Source organism: Dipodomys ordii, unplaced genomic scaffold, assembly GCF_000151885.1.
Source record: "Dipodomys ordii isolate 6190 unplaced genomic scaffold, Dord_2.0 Scaffold36, whole genome shotgun sequence".
NCBI lineage: Eukaryota > Metazoa > Chordata > Mammalia > Rodentia > Heteromyidae > Dipodomys > Dipodomys ordii.
In genome coordinates this window covers 10,677,768-10,696,998 of record NW_012267252.1, presented here as the reverse complement: position 1 = coordinate 10,696,998, position 19,231 = coordinate 10,677,768, and positions in this window count along the sequence as shown.

The following is a 19,231-nucleotide window of genomic DNA, read 5'->3' as shown; positions in this document are numbered from 1 at the left end:
CCCAGTAGGTAATGTTGTTGTTCTAACCCTAGAGATGATTTGCTTTCAGTCTATTCAAAGTGTATTTGTAAGGAGTATTTAAAGGGATTTTGCTGCTATATGTGAAATAAAATCAGGAGAAAGGCTTGGTATCTCTGACATCTTCTCTACAATTCTTTTGTAATCACTCTGAGCTCTAGGAAATACAAGACTGATCAATAACATCTTTACGGCAGGGGCAAATGACCCCCAACAGAATATTTACCGCTAAGGGGAAGGCAGCACTGTGGAGCAGGAAGAATCACCTCATGTGGACAGATCGCTCCTCGGAGTGACAATAGTGATAACAACCTTCCAGAACCTTGGTAACCAGAGCTGAGCTATTGACCAACTAGGCCACATTTGTAACTAGGACTATGTATAAATGTTTGACCCCCTTCCTCTAATTATTTCTCTACTTAACCTTAATTCTCATATCTATTCCCCAAAGATGGTTAAAGATAAATGGAAAGAAGTGGTATCATGCCATGGAAGAAGTCTTTCACTCTACCCTGTTTTCTTCCTCATAACCTCCCCTATCACCCTCACTATGTTTCACATTTTGTCTGGTATGTTCTCTTGGCAATGAAAAGACCAAGGCACACAGTGGTGCTGACGTTTTGGTAATGCGCCTATATTGAAAACTTGTAAGATTTAAGGGTCTGGAGGTCACCTATTTGTCTTGATGGGTTGAAGAATGGTAAGATTAAAAGACTCCAAGATATGGAAATGAAGTGTTTCTGTTGTTGTTGTTGTTGTTGTTTTTAATGTACTGTGTAAAGTCCCCACCCCCACTTTATTTCTTTTCCTTTAATTTATTCCCTGATATCACAGTTTTTGATTTCGAGTAAAGAAATAACAAAATGGTGAGACAAAGGACAAAAGGTGAACCAATGCAACAGCAATAATCACAAGACACTATGTTGGAAATGAACTTTACAACTGTGCGGGGGGAGTGAGGGGGCATGAAAAATGGGAGAAAAATGAGAGAGGGACTAACACTGTTAGACCAGAAATGTGCTCATTGTCTTACTTACGTAACCTTTACAATGATTTTTTTAAAGGAGTCTGGATTATAGAAGGCTTGACATCTTCCTGAGCCTTTGCCTTGACATTGGATGTCTTGCTGGGGTGTGGGGAAGATTCTATTTGTAAGATTCTCGGGTATTAGATAATCGGGAGGGGCAATACCCTCTTTTAACTGCTTCTTTTTTCTTTGTGGAACAATACTCCTGATTGTTGTGTACTTTCCTTAGAAGCTGGTCATAACTCATCTTTATTTGGATGTTAAAGTCATCCAGAGGGGGGAAAATCCAATTAAGGTTTTCCTTAAGATTGACATTTCCAGACTTAATTTCTGACTACATGATTACAGTTGCTTTCTTAGCGTCTCAAAATGTATTTAATGTTCCAGAAATATGGTTAGCAAATAAATGCAATGCCACATTTTACTGTACTTTGTTCTTCTGCTTCTGAGAGAAAGAAAGCTGTGTTAACAAGTTGATTTCTTATAAATATAGACTCCAAATAGGGAAAGACCTGCACAGAAACAACTGGGTTTTGACAAGCAATTTGGTGCTAACCTTGATTCTGGAATGTATCTTCTTCATGGCTCAAAAGAAAGAAAGGCAGGAAAAAAGCCAGATCATAAACAAGAAGTTAGGTCAAATCTCAAGGTCACTTTCTGCATACTGATTATTGCCTTTCCCACCTTACCAACAATAGTTCTCCCTCCTTCACTACCTACTTCTTCCCCAACCCTGCAGTGGCTTGAAAATACCTCTGGATGGGTCAGTTCTCCACAGAGAATACCCATTCTGACAATTTTGATTTTGTTCCTAGTATTTTCTTATCATTATGCTAGATTCTATGGCATGTTCTATCTTCATAGACTATTGTAGAGTCATAGAAGTCGGAGCAGAAAAATATTTATGGCTGACAAGTCAGGCAATTGATGTACAGCTTCACTGAATGTCTGTTGTGATTATTGAAATGATGAAAGATGATTTTGGCTTTATCTTAAATACCTGGCCAGTGATCAAGCTGTGTGGAGTTTGGCTTTTGGTAAGTAACTATTACGGTTTCACACGTATGTCCAGTTAGAGGTCACACTGCAGATAAGGCATCTATTCACTTATTTGTGTATCCATCCACTAATTTTTATGAGTTGCCTGTTGAGTTTGGGGTATGGGGCACACCTATGCTGGATTGAGATATGGTTATAGGGTAAATGCTGGTATATAGTAGGTGATATGAAAAGTCAAATAGCTTCCTTAATCAGAGTATCTGGAATTGCCCCTCCCAGGTCTCAATCACATTAGAATTTTACATACTCTGAAATCACAAAACTCAAACTCCAAAATTCAGGTGCAGAAATTAAAAAAATAAGCTTGACTTTATAAATATTACAAATAATAAATACATATTTATCATTTTCATGGGTTTGAAGTAGACTGGAACCCTATATAAATAGATGTGATTTACCAACCTGGTTCTCTGCTAGTAATAACAGAAAAGATTTGAGCAATGGTTTGTGGAGTTTCTTAAGCATACTTTATCCCATAACATGTTATCATCCCTCCGGGCTGCCACATTTCAACTCTTAGGTGGACTCTAAGTCAAACTATCCTCTTTGTTTGTATAACTAGACTTGAGGATAAATATTCATGATATTATATATATTCATACATAATGTTATATAGAGAGATATTTTAGTAAAATGAGAGATAGCTAGCTATCTAGGTAGCTAGATGAGTTTTGATTAACATGTGAACAGGAAGGACATCTGCACAGCTCTAGAGTTCTATGCTGGAGAATATCTCAAGAAACAGTGAGTTGGAGTTTATTCTGCTATTTTTGGGTGCTTCTTGGTTTACATGTATGGAAAACAATGAGACTCTGAGCTCAGTTGGTCTGGTCGGCCTTGCCAGGAGTCTCACAGCGGTACCAGCAGAGCCATGCTTTCCTCAACCGTGACTAACTGAGGGCAGGGAGATATAAGTGTGAGGAGGCGCTGACTTCCAGTTGGTCCTCGAGACACAAGAGTCTCCACTGCATTGAATGTCACCCTCCAGCTCAGCCCTATCCGAGTTCAGCTTTGTTTTCAAGTTAATGACCTAAGTGTAGCTTTTGCTGGTGTCAAATTTGAGGTTGCTACGTCATGAGCCATGAATGTGTAATAATGTCAGCCTGTCCTGCCCTCTAGATATATCAGAACTAGGAATAAAATTTCTGTCCAAAAATTTAAGAAGCTCATTAAGGAGAGACCAATTAATTGGGACATAAATGAGAGAAAGTTTCTAGGAAAAGGAACGGGCAGCTGGAGATAACATATGCTAATCCTTTAACAAGTAAATGGTTTATTGCAATTAGGGAGAAATTATAAGGCAAGGAAATAATATCTTAGCAAAAGGCTATGAACTAAGGGTAAGTACCTATTGGAGGTACATGTTTGGAATCCATTTGCTCCTGAGAAATAAGCATGAAAAACAGCCTCATTATGTCCAAATGTTTTGAAATGTTAGAAAAGATATTTAGAGAATGCCTAAGCATTCTTCAATGTAATAGGATGAACTTCAAGGAAGGAGCAGTTATGAAGACTCCTGAACAGGGCAAATGTGAAGTGAGACCCACTGAAAGAGGAAACTCCATTCTTGGCATGATTATCAGAAAGTTTCTGCATATGGAGAGGGTGGGGACCTGTAATATATCAGTTATTATTCTGCATGCTACAACTGAGTATTTAGGAAATTGGTCTTATGTCTTTAATTTTAGAGGGCAAAATGAAAGCTGACTTGGCAGGAGAGATTAGCAAACAAGATTCAGAGGTACACACGTGTCACTGGAAGAACCTGGTTTAAGGAAGCAGAGCAGAAGGACAACAGGTTTAAAAAGCTGGTGTCACTGTGGGCGGAGTATCAGTTTTCCAAAAGATTTTCTAACTTACGGAGGAGATAAATGAGGGGACTCTTTAAGGGGCAACTTCAAATTTCATGTGTTTGCTTACAGTTTATTATCAAGGAAAGAATACAACAGAGATTAGAAAAAGTATCTAGTTACATTTCATCCAAGGATATGGTATGCTTGAAATTATTCATAATGATCAAAATAGGTACATGCTTTCGGCCACAATGCCTCATTCTATTAAGTAAAATACTTTTAGTGACAGAATGAGTTAAACATTAAACAAACATAGTCCCCATAAAGTAGAAAAAATTTTAAAAGCTAAGATTAGATTGAGCTCTAATATGATTTGATTCTTGGATTAAAGGATACCAACAGCACATTTAACACTTCTGCGATTAATCTTTGTTGCTCTTATTATCAACAAGGAGTCATTGTATCATGATATATGCATTAATTGTAGGATCAAGGTATATACTGTGTTTTAATTCCAGAAGTAGAAAAACCATGTCTTCCTGCGATATGCAAGCTTTTCTCCCTCCTCTGCCATTCTGGTATTGGCTCTGATTATATATATTTGAGTGCCATTGTAAATCTTGAAGTACTTTTTTTGGTCTGGAGGAATTAACTATGCTAAATTTCCTAGGCTTAGTTTATATTCCCCTCTCTGAAGCTGGGGTAAAATATATGTATAATCTGAACAATCAGTGGTAAAAATTTAGGGGGGGAAAGTGAAAAAGAAATCAAACAAGCATACACATGTACTAACGTTTATCTTTGGTATAAACTATCTCTAGTCAGCAAATAAAAATAAAACTGGGGATACATCTAGAACAAATCCTGACTGTGTCTTCCCATTCACTGGGAGTGAGATATGATTTTGGCCTTGCTAAAAATGGTATCACAAATAGAGCTCTTTTTCAGCAGATGACAGAAATTCAAACTGACCCTTATATGCCATCTTTGGTCATTTCTTGCCAAGTTAAAGAGAGATTAGATGAGATCGATACAAAAATTCTAAAAACCTAGAAAATATGCAAGCCCCAGAAGCTGCAGCAGTAGGAATTGACTTGGCAAAGATTAGATAAACATGGATTTGAATATGAAGATTCACAATGAGGTGAGCCTAATTTGGGGACTGGCAATTAGTTAAATCTGGATGAGAACAATGACTTCAACTATGGAAATGAGTTTCACATCCAATGAAGGGTTAATATATTTTTCTGCATGACTCATTATAATTTAGTTGGCATTAGTTTATGAGGGTTACAAGAGAGAAATTTTGTTTGAGAGGAAGAGATGACTTCTCAAAGCTGTTTCACAGGCAGGGTTTTTGTTTTTGTTTTTACTTATTTATTTTTTTGTTGGTTATGGGGCCTGAACTCTGGGCCTGGGTGCTGTCCCTCAGCTCTTCAGCTCAAGGCTAGTGCTCTACCATTTGAGCCACGTGCTACTTCTGGATTTTCTGCTGATGTGGTGCTGAGGAACCCAGGGCCTCATGCATTCAAGGCAAGCACTTTACCACTGAGCTACCTTCCCAGCCCTTGTTTTTGTTTTAAAGGAGATATTTGAGTTTGATATTTTTAAAGTATTTATCAAGAGGTTGCAGGAATACTTGGTAACAATTTTCAAGAGCCTTAAATGATGAAATTTAGCTTGAATGAAACAATGATGATCAATATCACAGGGAAAAACAGGTTCAGTATATATCAAACACAGTATCTAATCCACGTGTGCAGTGCAGGGAATTAAAAAAAAGAACATGTATTTATTACAATGTGTCTCTATCTACCAGCAGAATTTGGAATGGGTTTCCTTAAGCCTCAGAACTAAGGCTAAACAAAGAAAAGTAAAAGTGATCATGCTAATGATCACTTTTTAGCATGTAGGAACAAAGGCTTTGCTCCAGCAAGTGGCTGCTTTCAGTCTAGTTGTGTCATTTCATGTTCTCTCCTACTTATTGCTTTGTAAATAATGAAAAAAATTTCCAAAAGCTAACCATGGTAACCTTGAAGTTATGAGTTCACTAGAGTATCTTGGTCTGGTGGTTTGCTCCAGAAGCTCTTAACTCTTTGTATCCGTTCTTTTGTTTGCTCTGGAGGACACAGATCTGGTACTGGAATTGATTGTGTCCTCCAGAATTCTCCAAGCACAAGTCTCTACAAACTTGTGGAAAACACTGTGGCTGCTACTTTACCACTGAGCACAAAGATGGAATAGGAGCAGAGGAATAAATGAAATCAAGAAGTTAGGTGAAATGAACCCCAAGATAAGGACTCAAATATTTTTTCTTTCTTGCTATTGTTTCTAACATATTTATAAGATATTTCTTTGTTGCTTTGTATGTCCCTCCCCCACAGTATAACCCCTGTTTTCACTGTGTTTGATGTTGATATAATTTGTGGAGGGGAAGGGAAAAAAATCGTTTAACTAGAGATACAGGTGGACTGGACCCATTGCAACAATGAGATATACAAGACCTTATGTCAAAAAATGAACTTTACAACTTTGGGGGTGGGGAAGATGGGAAGGGAAGGGCAGGGGAAATAAAGGAGGAGGCTACAATGCTTGATAAGAAATGTACTCATTACCTCGCCCATGTAATTGCAACCCCTCTGTACGGTATTTTCACAATAAAAAAATAAGTCAGGCAATGAGCAGAGGAAAGAAGTCAATGGCAACACAGAGATTTTCTAAATAGAATACTATTTATCTGATTACTTCTCTAGGTTGCCTGCCCAGATTTAATGAATGTGGTCCTTAGAGGTACAGAGAACCCTGAAAAGAGTATGAAAAGAATGAACATACTATAGATATAAGCAAGATGACCCATTCCAAGATGAAGCAGGGTGGTCGGTGCTTCTGGTTCTGAGTGTTTTTAATTTTCAATATCCCTCATAGCTGCAGCAAGGAAAAGCAAAAGTTTTTATTAATTGTGAAAATACCGTTATGAGTTCACTAGAGTATCTTGGTCTGGTGGTTTGCTCCAGAAATACCATACAGAGGGGTTACAATTACATGGGCAAGGTAATGATTACATTTCTTATCAAGCATTGTTGCCTCCTCCTTTGTTTCCCCTTCCCATCCCTTCCTATCAGTTTTGATCACTTTCTTAGTATATTCCTTCCTCCAGGCTAGGACAATGCAAATTTTAAAAAACATGAATTATTTATTCATGGTAAAGAGACCAAATTTTGCTAAATTAAAAAGTGTCCAGATTTTAAAGGTTGGCTTGGCCTTAACTCTTTTAAATGCATCCTCATCAAATCGGTCAATGGCCAATCATTGTTGCTTTTACCCTTTAACAGAAATAATTTAAGTTGCTCTGAGAAAGACGTATGCACATAATGTTTTGTGGTATTGTAGCTAGATAAAGCAAGTTTAAAACACAAATATGTTAGCTAAAATCACTTTAAATATACCACATATGCATAAAAAACACTATTAAACTTAGACATAATGGTCTTTCTGGAAAAATACAACGGCCCATTCTCTTGTGCAATTCTGCTTAGCTGATTGTTTTGGGTATTATTATTATTATTATCGAGATACTATCAAGAAGGAAGCCAATTAGTATCTAAAATATAACACAATATTTTCTTTTCCTTTTACATTGTCTTGGAATGTCTTGATGTCATCTTTAAAGTATAAGATATATTACTTTTCCACATAGGCTGACTTCAGTAAAGGCAATATACAGAAGAAGGAAGAAAGCAGATACAGAGGCTTAACTAGAAGATGATTACTATGAAGGAGTAGTAATATGTCTAAGGAATACATGTCTTTAAGCTCGCTGTAAGGGTGGGATTTCAGGCTATCATCACTCAAACACACAGTAGGCTCCCAATAACAGTTTACTAAACAGAATCCAACTCAGCATCAAATTAAATAAGGAGCTGGGGCTGGGAAGGTGGCTCAGTGGTAGACCGCTTGCCTTGCATGCATGAGGTCCTGGGTTCGATTCCTCAGCACCACATAAGCAAAAAGAAAAAAAAGCCGGAAGTGGTGCTGTGGCTCAAGTGGTAGAGCACTAGCCTTATGCTGAAGAGCTGAGGGACAGCACTCAGGCCTACAGTTCAGGCCCCATGACTGGACCCCCCCAAAAAATTAAATAAGGAGTTGTTAGAGCTGATTTTATATTGAAAGCCCACAAGCTCATCATAGACAACCCAGAATGAGTCAAGATCATATAGTACAGGTGATTTCAATTTTGACCATAAGCCTTTGTCAACAGCTATAATTGCTTCAAAATTTCAGTTTTTAAAAAATAGCCAAACATAGTAAGAGCTGAAAAGTTGGGAAATGTTATATCACAATGAAATTATGACCTCCACATGAAAGGAACAAATACATAACTTTAAAATTCGTGCCTCCAACTAGCCTTTTGCTACCAAGAAATGAGACACAAACCCACTGAGATATAGATATTGCTGTAAACAGGAGTTGTAATTGCTTATGACAAGTCAGTTCCCAATTAATATTCTTTCCATGTGGAAAATAAAGACACAGAAGGCAGAGTTGATGAGGATACCTATAAACCACAAAGTTGTGTGAATATTTCACTGAGAAATGCTATCAGATGATTGAAAACACATCATCCTATCAGGTGTTTATTAACACATTGCTGACTTATGTAGTTGCCCTCTTTAAAAACAAAGTTTCAAATTTTCCAATTGTATAGATCCAGAAATTTAAGAATAGATGTAGATAAAACACCCAGATTATATATTATTAAAAGTAATTTTACCCCAGGAACTTTAATGACTTAAAAAATTGAAACAAGTGTGGCCACCAAACATTTACTGCCTTTATTTTAAATAGTTTGGATTTAAAATAAATATATAATAGTTTGAATTCAGAGAGCATAGTCATGCTTCAATCACCATATGGTGTCCCCATTTCAATTTCTGCCTCCCATCCTGGTTTGATAACCATCTTTCAGAATTCTACCTGACAGAATTTGGATTTTTGGTAAGCCAATTTCTTGATGGTAAGAGAAATAATGGAGTTATTGGTTCAAATTGGCTTCAATGAAAATCTTGGTTTTTATCTCCTTCTGGAATTAGCCTCGGATTTCTGCACCCAGAAAAAAATGTCTAGGAATGAGGAACATTTAATCATAGGTGAGAAGATTTATATGTCATTTAAATTATGTCTTTAAGCCTCTACTGTAGTGCCAGGTTGGTTTATTTCTTTGGGTGTACAAACAGATACAGTGGCTCATTGTACATTATATTGTATCAGAATGGCAATCTTGTCCCATGACAAGATACACTTTCTCCCTTGATATCAAATTAGTTGATAGATCACAGGAGTGATTATCAAGGGACAAAGGTGCGATTAAGGTGTGAGTTTCCATTCTTATTTTGACCTTTTGTGCAGAAACAAGGCTGCATTGTGAGATTAGTTTTAAATGTTGTTTCCTATACCACGTGTCACAGGGCTATAGTCACAATTTCAAGGATGTTGTAGTGCTGCTTATTTGGCTACAAAGAATTATACTGACTAAAGAAAGTCAAGGGTGCTGATGGTAAGAGTTTCCCTTGAAAGTTGTCTTAGTTGTCTAAAGGTAAATACAGTTGGCTTGGGCAAACATCCCTCAACAATCTGTATATGTTACACTAACCTGTCAACTTATGGCGATTATTTTATTTCATGTTTTAATGATATTTAATTCAGTAATAATTAATGATAAGTAAATGCTCTGCATTTTTATTATGTACTATTTTTAACAGTATATATTATTTTGTACTGTTTTTAACATTGCCTAATGAAACAACTATCTTATGTCCTGAAATGTCTGGCTGGAATGCGATACTTGCACCATTGATAAAACCTCACTACACTGCATCATAAAACAAAGACACAATATGGAAAGCTTCTGGGACTTCATATATTATTCTTTACTACTGAATTTCTTTCACTTATACTAAGATGATATTTAGGATCAGAATAAACCATCCAGTTTATCCATGAATTAATGAGTGGAATAATTTGGACTTTATTGCGTATCTGATTGCATTATTGTAGGATCATCAAACATATTTCATTGGCAGCAGTGAAATATGTTTGCATAAATGGCAACTTAACTATATCAATATGAGAAGTGAAAACCTTCCTTATCATTGGGAATAGAGATGTGGGAAAAGGAATCATCATAAAAGTGGTTTAAAATATAAAAATATCAGACATGAAGAGAAGAGTGAGGAAGTATTTGAGATGATGGAAAGGTCAATCTTCAAAGCAGCTGCTAAAATTTAGGTTTTATTCAAGGTTTGTGTCTCCAAAAATTGCTCTAGTAATTGCCAAGTAATCCTGAAGAGCCCAGAGAAGAATGTCATTGTACATCCTAAGTATGGATGAGCACAATTCTTGGTATAAATAGCCTTTGCTTAGGATCTGAGAAAAAAATACAATTATATTTATATTACCTATGTGTATTTGTAGGTGCCAGTGACTTGAACCTGTCCTGCATATTTGGTATCTGATTATTAATTCCAGGATATTTTAAGGAAAAAAATAAACTCAGAAAGGGACCAAATTTCTTTTACATTGGCAATTTGGGTTAAAATGAATAAATCCCCTCAGGGTTCAATGTCATTATTTTAATTAAGGTTGCAATAATCTTTCTTGAGAGGAAAAGAGGGCAAATTAATGACAGTTAATTTGGGAAGTCCAAATGTGTGAAGAATCACATGTTCTATATTCTTACAAAGGTAAAAGAGTGGCCAGCTTCATCAAGGTAAGGCTTTTACTTTTCTGTTGTGATATCGATGACAGTAAAACAAGATGTTTATCGTAAATGCTGGCTCTTTAGAGGCAGGGTTTTTTTGTTTTCATAACAAATGATCATTTAGCACTTTTTTTTTGCTGGTCATGGGGCCTGAACTCTGGGCCTGGGCACTGTCTCTCAGCTCTTCAGCTTGAGGCTAGTGCTCTACCACTTGAGCCACAGCACCACTTCTGGCTTTTTCTGCTATGTGGTGCTGAGGAACCAAACCCAGGGCACTCTACCACTGAGCCGCCTTCCGCGCCCCTCAGCACTTTTGAAGCTAAGTTCCATGTAGAATTCTTTGAGGGTGAACAGAATTTGCAAATACATGAACAAGCTGGAATCAACATCAGCTACTTCTGGTGTATGCCAAGGCTTGGCTGGATCATAGTTGTTTATATCCAGGAAGCTGGTGGGATGCCTGGATTACCAGCTCTTTATGTTAGTCAGAGCTCAGCTGGCTGGCAAAATATTCCTTCCAGCCACTGATGTGGAAGCCAACTGAGAAAATAACCTTCACCGAGCCAGGAAAACTCATTTCTGATGACCTTTTCCTCTGTGGTTATGCATTCTTGTTTCGGCTGCAGTTGGGTGTTCATTTATCCAAAATTCATAAAAGAAAATCTGTGTTCACAAAGCATCTGAATTGGACTCGGTGGTGGCACTAGAGATGCCAAAGTTAACCATATATAGTCCTTTCCCTACAAATATTAATGGTCCTCAAGTGGAGACAGAGAGGAGATAGGCTGTTGGTAACAGTTCCAATAAATATGTATCTTTGTATAATCACTGCACACATTAACTTCTAATATTATCTTTGTCTTACAGATAAGGAACACAGAAGAAAGTAACTGCTAGATACAATGTTCAAGCCCACCCTGTTTTTAAAAGATCTGTTTTTGACCAAGGCTCACTAACAAGGATGGAAGAGGCAAGAATTGAGATAAGGAGTGAAATGCTAATAGTTTTTCACATCTGCATGATATGGATATATGGAAAGTAAATACAAATTCACATAATGCTTATTTTCAAAAGGTAATATTTTAGTCAACTTTCTATCACTATAAAAATATCTGAGCTGAACCTCTTATACTGACAAAGGTTTATATTTAATCCATTTTGGAGGTTCTATTTCATGGTCCATTGACCCCCAGGGTGCTGGTCAGTGGTGAAGTTGCACATCTGTGTGGGAGCAAATGGCAGAGCAAAACCATTTTCATAATCACAAGCCATGGAGCAAAGGAAGTAGTATGGTGCTGGGGTCCCACAGCCCCCTTCAAGGCCATACCTCAACAACCAAAGGATGGCACATTGTGTCCCATTTAACCTATTAACACATACTCACATATTAACACATATTCAGCATCCAAACTGTAGCAGGTAGGGAAATCATCTTACCTTTAAAGACTCCTGTGTTTTGCATTTTGTTTCTTTGACTGCATTCTTCTGTTAGTTACTATCCCTAAAATTTTGAGTTCCTTTGCATATTTGCATATTATGCTACTGAAATAGAGAACTTATCCTTTTGGGAAGACTGAAGAGGAATTCAAGAATAAGGAAGATCGTATATCAACCGAGCTTCACAACTACAACTTTAGCTTAATGATTCTTTTTAGCAATCACTTCTGTTGTCTACATTGATGCAAAGAAAGGAGTTCTTTATGGTCCCATGGGAAGCTTGGATCTGATAATGTTTAGCTCCAAAGATAAGACCTTGCTTTTCTATTATATTTGATACAGTATTTATTAGAAGTATTAAATATTGATTCTGGAGGATACAGAACATAGAAAGACTTTCTCTGATCAAAGGAACATTATCTATCTATCTATCTATCTATCTATCTATCTATTCTCCTTCACCACAGGTTTTTGAACTGTCTCTTGTCGTGGTGTGTCTTTAACAGTGTGAGGGATAAATTGGGAGTCTAGAAGTGCTGTGGGGAAAGGGATTTAACATGGACTAAAATCTACTAGTGTGAAAGACCTACATAATGGAAAAATAATGAGATGCACCATTCAATAATCATGAGTTTCTTGCCCTATTTTGATTAAAATTAGCAAATGTATGACCTGACAGAATGACAACTGGATGAAACTTAAAAAGTCCTGAACTCAACCTGAATTCTTGCGCTTAGTTTGTTGAGCAAGTTAGGATAAAACCAAAAACATTCTTTAGTAACCCTATAAATCATCCTCTCACTTTAAGCCATTACCAATTTCCAAGCAGCTCTGCACAGAAAAGTAACCAGGAGAAAGCAAAGTATTGCCTGCAGTGACCTCAACCTTTCTGATTTGTAAAAATCCTTCTTTAAATAATCACTTTGGAGACAGCTTCGTGTGAAGTAAGGCAACAACACTGTTGGTTAATCAATGACTCCGAGTCATGATAGGATTTAATTAACTGCGGATTCACATGCCCTTGGAAAGTGTAGTTTCCAAGACCTAAGCCCCCAGCCTGTGACACTGCTGTCCTAGAGTGCTGTTATCCCATGACGTCTTGTGACACAATATAACAGCTGTCAGCACCCCAGGAAGACCCGGATCACCTGACCCAGATCCAAACACCCTCAGCACAGACTTCACTTAGATAAATGAAGGCATTTCTTTGTTTTGAAAGCCAAATTTCAATTTTGGTTGAGTAGCTACAGTGAGTAGACTGTGAGCAGACAGTGAATTCCGGAAAGTACTGATATCCTTTGGGGAATACGCAAAGGCATGAATGGACCATGGAGGAGCGGTTCGGATCACAGAAGACGTGACGGTCAGCCCTTGCCTGGATATCGGTTTCTCACAGACTTGGACAGACTCAACTCCAGGGTAACCCCTTGAACTAGTCAAGTTTCCCCAGAAGCAGACACTGATGTTTCAAATTTCTAAGGATTCATAGGAGTGGCAAGCCCGCTTTGGAGAGTTACCCAATAGTCTGTACTGCAGGTGAAAATGCACGTATCCTAAGACAGAAAATCCCACAGCTCTGTTCACACAGGCAGAGGCGTGGGCAGGACGTGCATGCAGCACTGCAGGGGATGGCGAAATACTGATTCCTGCGAAGCTGAGAATAAATAAATACATCATGGTTTTAAACAATTAGATAATTCCCTGAAGCAAGGGGAAATAATTGACTTATTAACATGAACATGTTTTGCATTAATTAATATATTAACACTAATATATTTCTAATTAACTAGTATAATAATATGAATATATTTCTCAGATATATTCGCGAAGGGAAAAATGAAGTTACAGGAGAATATAGTATCAAAGGGCTACATGAAGTTCTGAAATGAGGTTTTATCTCCTGACATTGGAAGATAAGCATCAAGATCAGAACAGGATGGTTAGATAGCAAATGAGACAAGGGAGGGAGTATTAAAGGTATCTGATATGAATTTATGTATTAGTTTGTATTCATTTTCTATGCTAATCTGAAATGTGTCATGATATAATTTAAACTTGGAAGATAAAATTGTACACATTTATTCAGCCACTCATCTCTTTATTCATGTATGCTTTTATTTAATAAACTATATTGAGATTCTCCTAGATTTTGCCAAGGTCCCTTCTAGAGACCATGGAAAAATAAGAGCATTGGGGTACAGTTCTTATCTTTGAAAAGCTAACACTCTAGTTAATCAAGTATACACAGAAATTTTATGACCACAACGGTAGAACTTGATCAGGTAGAACATGTATTTAAACAATGAGATAAACACCATGTTGAACTTTACAAAGTCTATTGCAAAGTTTCATAGGAGCACTAGCAATAATCAACTTATTGGATTCTTTAATCTTTTCTCCCTGCCCAAGGTTTTAGTTATATTCACCACTGTGATATATATATATATATATATAACTTTTTTTTTAACAACAGTGACCTGAAGGGACACACAGAGTGAATTTTATTCAGTGGTATAATTTTTAATGTGCTACAACATTCCTCATCGAGATGTCACAGTGAGTGGCATTGTATAAATCAATCATGCATTATGTATTTGGAGAGTTTTATGACTATTTTTTGCTAAGAGTTTATTTAACAACATATTGACTCAAGAACACATCAAGAGCTACTGTAGCAAGAACACCCAGGGAAATATGATAGGAGGATTATGTTCCCCAATTGAAAACTACTTGAATAGGGTGTGGAAAGGATTATTAAGGAAAACCTGGGTCATCTACAAGTTCCTGAAATGCTCTAAAATATAGTTGGCTTTGTTTTAAAAAAAAGAGAGCTGTCGGGGCTGGGAAGGTGGCTCAGCGGTAGAGTGTTTGCGTTGTATGTACGAGACCCTGGGTTTGATTCCTCAGCACCACATAAGCAGAAGAAGCTGGAAGTGGCGCTGTGGCTCAAGTGGTAGAGCGCTAGCCTTGAGCTGAAGAGCTGAGGGACAGTGTCCAGGCCCAGAGTTCAGGCCCTATGACTGGCAAAAGAGAGAGAAAGAGAGAGAGAGAGAGAAAGCTGTCATGAACTGTCAGCAGAGGTGACTTCATCCATAAATACTCTACTAAGTGCTATGTGTGTGTTTGAGTGGTGTGTGTGTGGGGGGGGGCGTTAAATTTAGTTACTACATAGAATGGCTTTAAAAATAAAAGGTCACCTACAGACACTCTTTTTAGGAGAAGGAGAGTATTATTTTATTCAATCCTGAAATGCACTTGAGATTCAAAATATCCCCAAACTAGAAAAATTCAAAGTCAATCTTAGAGTCCTTTCTGTTTTTTATGACTTTCAAATTCAGTGCCTTTTATGCCTTAATTTCTCAAGGGTGTAAACATTTAGTTCATGGTTTCAGTATTTATTTTACTTACAACTTTACTATGTACTGTCCTTTTAATGGAAATGAAGCAGGCAGTATGGACTCTATTTTTCAGGGGAGACAAATGAAGGCATAGACATAATTTTTGCAAGCCATTATCATATGGCCTTTTGCAGGCAGAGTTTGGAAGAAAGGAGTCTGCTCCGGCTTCTAGATCCTTTGTATCAAGGTTTTCATAAATTAGAAGTTGCTGCCTTTCAAGGCTTCTCTACACTTTCAAACCACATTAAAGCATTTACTACTTGACTTCATAAACTATTCAAGCTAACAGAGAATTTGGAGATTGTTTGGCTTGAGGTTTTCTGCAGTGGATATGAAGCATGGGGCTCTTCTGGGTTTGTATTAAGTTCATTTTTCTCAGAGAGAAACACATGGCTGTTTTGTCAGACTTCTTGGTGCTTAGGTATATGAAAGCAAGGTTTCTGAGGAGATAGTGTATGCATCTTGGCTCAAACACTTTTGTGGGTAGAATGTCTTTAAAGAAGATTTGTTATACTGAGTTAAGAAATGTATTTTGAGAACTAGAGGTTTGTTCAAACACTGAGCTTTCAGAAATTAAAAATGCTTATGTAAACCACACCCACAGCAAAACAAGAATATTACCCCAGGAAGGCATTATCTTTTTTTCTTTTCTCACTGAGCCCACATTTCTTTACATTGTATCTGCTACCTTCCATCTGACAGCATTGATGATTTGTGTCTAGTTTTATTTGCTCAATAATACGTTGCTGCAAAATTTTCATTCTTACTATTGAATGATATCAAAGCAGGATATCATACACTTCTGACAGGCATTTGAGTAGTTTGCGTGTTTGTTTTGATTTTTAAAAATTTCCTATGATGATACACAGTATGTTAAACATTCTGCTTTGTATTTGGTGAACATTGGATTCATTTGAAATATACACCCAGGAATAAATTTCTAGGTGATAAGGGATTCATATTTTATATTGGAAATATCATAGGGTTAGCCAGCTTTCACTCTCAAATACTTCAGATGATCATTTACAAAGAGAAAAGCTTTGAGAGATATAAATATCTGACTGTTTAGCCCTACTACTTCAGACCCTGTAAAGAGGAAGCAGCTCATGGTAGAAAGAAAGTTCTAGAAGAAAGCCTCAGTTGGGCTTGACAGGCACACAAGTAACCCAGATCTCTATCTCATCCATTCTGCAACAACCTAGTCTAAGCATAATCTCAGTACACAAGAAGGGACACAAGGGCACAAATAGAAATGCCCAAGTGCCTATTGGACAAGTCTGCTTGTATAACATTTGAATTTACTACCAAAAAAATAAGTCACACATCAATCAAGAGTTGAAGGGCAAAACGTTCATACTGTGCTTCTTGCAAAAGATATTAGCACAGGCAGAATAAAGAGACAAGGTCTGTGATGCTATTGATCTACTGTGATTTTCTAAACTAAACATATCAACTTATACTGTCTTAAGTATTGTCTGGAAGTTATCATGTCTCCAAATTCTTTCCAAAGGTTATTTCCTTTTAATTCAAAAATGCTTTTCTGGGGCTGAGGAGATAGCTCTGTGGAGGAATTGTTGAGCAGTGAGCTTGAGGCCCAACGATTGATTTCCAGCACAGAAAAATTGTGTACATTTTCCTGCTCCTTTCTTTCTTCCATTAGCTATATGGAAATACCTTATATTGCAATTTTATTTCCATTTGCTGCTTGTCACAGATTTAGCAAATGTAGAAATTTTATGAAATTCCTATGAACAGTAGTTTTGTTTTTGTTGTTCATTTTGGGGTGGAGGGAGAAACGGGTTGTTTTTCATTGAATTATGTGTCTTTGTTTATTCATAGGGATGTTTGTCACTGCATAGAAGTTCTTGTAAACATTTAAATTCACATTTATTTAAATAATTACTTCTCTTTTTCTCCATCTGTATCTCTCTCTGTCTCTCTCCCTCTCTGTCTCTGTCTCTGTGTGTGTGTGTGTGTGTCTGTTTCTCTCTCTCTCTGTCTCCCTCTTAATCTATGCTCACTCTTCATCCTCTTAATGGGATCTTTCATGAAAAGCTATTGGCCCTGTGTTAGTCATTGTCTATCCATGTACTAAATCCTGTAATGGGAGGTGCATGAAAGTTTGAGTAGAAAAGATTCTTTCCTTATCAAGTGTTGAGATTAAGCAGAATGCGCTCAGGAGAAGAAACATAAAACCAAACATAGACTATAGCAACCAGATTAGAGAAAGAGCTCTGGATGTTCTAACTTGGAATTCTAGCTTTCTATGAAAAATCTGGATTAATTTGTATAACTGATTTTTTCCCCTCCTCAGCTTCAATTTCCTTCAGGAGGACTTTTTGTGTCATTCCTCAGAGCTAGCACAATGTGAAGCAAAAACAATTGTTTTTCTGTTTAAAGACTATCTCAGCCAGAGAGAAAAACTTTCCATATAAAAGAAAACAAACAACAAAAATGCAAAATAACCCTTAGCTAGTGTGGAAGGACAACATTATTGGCATTATTCTTTAATAGTTCAGAAACATTTAGAAGCATACAATAAGCTGTATGGAACTAATTTGCATGTTTTCACTCTTATTTACAATTTTCCAAAAAGTGACATTTAATCCATTGAAGTGCTCCAAGCTTTTTTTGATGAACTTCTGTACATCTGTTTCAGATGTTACAGGGAAGGGAGAGGAAAACCCCTGGAGAAACATTGTGAAGAATTTTACATAATGACAATCTGTCAGGAAAGACCATTCATATTAATGGGGGTGGAATCGGTTTAAAATTGCCAGAAGTCCTTGCACAATGCACACATGCAGAAGAGAATTTAAACCCTGAGCTTGAAGAAATGAAACTCCAAGTTCCTGCATAGCCGCTTTACCCCCAGGGTCTGTGATTTTCTTTAGCAGCAGTTTCAGTCATATTTTTTAATTGATAAGGTTTTTATTGTGAAAATACTGTACAGAGGGGTTGCAATTACATGAACAAGGTAATGGGTACATTTCTTATCAAGCATTGTTGCCTCCTCCTTTGTTTCCCCTTACCACCCTGCCCTCCCATCTCCACCACCACATCCCCCCCAACCCTGCCAAAGTTGTAAAGTTCATTTTTCGACATAACGTTTTGTACATCTCATTGTTGCAATTAGTTCACCTGTATCCCTATTTATTTGTTTTGGGGTCATGGGGCCTGAACTCTGGCCTGAGCACTGTCCCTCAGCTCTTCACTTCAAGGCTAGCACTCTACCACCTGAGCCACAACATGACTTCAGGCTTTTCCCCCCCTGCTTATGTGGTGCTGAGGAATCAAACCCAGGTCTCATGCATGCAAGGCAAGCGCTCTACCACTGAGCCATGTTCCCAGCTCCTGTATCCCTATTTAAACAATTTGTTTTTTCCCTTTCCCTCCACAAATTATACCAACATCAAGTACAGTGAAAACAGGGGTGATACCGTGGGGGAGGGACATACAAAGTAACAAAAAAATCATCTTATAAATATGTTAGAAACAATCACAAGAAAGAAAAAAAAATTTGAGTCCTTATCTTGGGGTTCATTTCGCCTAACATCAACTTGTCTGACCATTTCTGCTTGTCTCAGACATATACTAGTTATTGCAAATAAGGGAAACCATGGAACCTATATTTGTTTGGGCCTGGATTACTTCACTAAATATAATTTTTTCCAAGTCTTTCCATTTCCTAACAAATGGTGCAATGTCATTCTTTCTGATGGAGGCATAGAATTCCATTGTG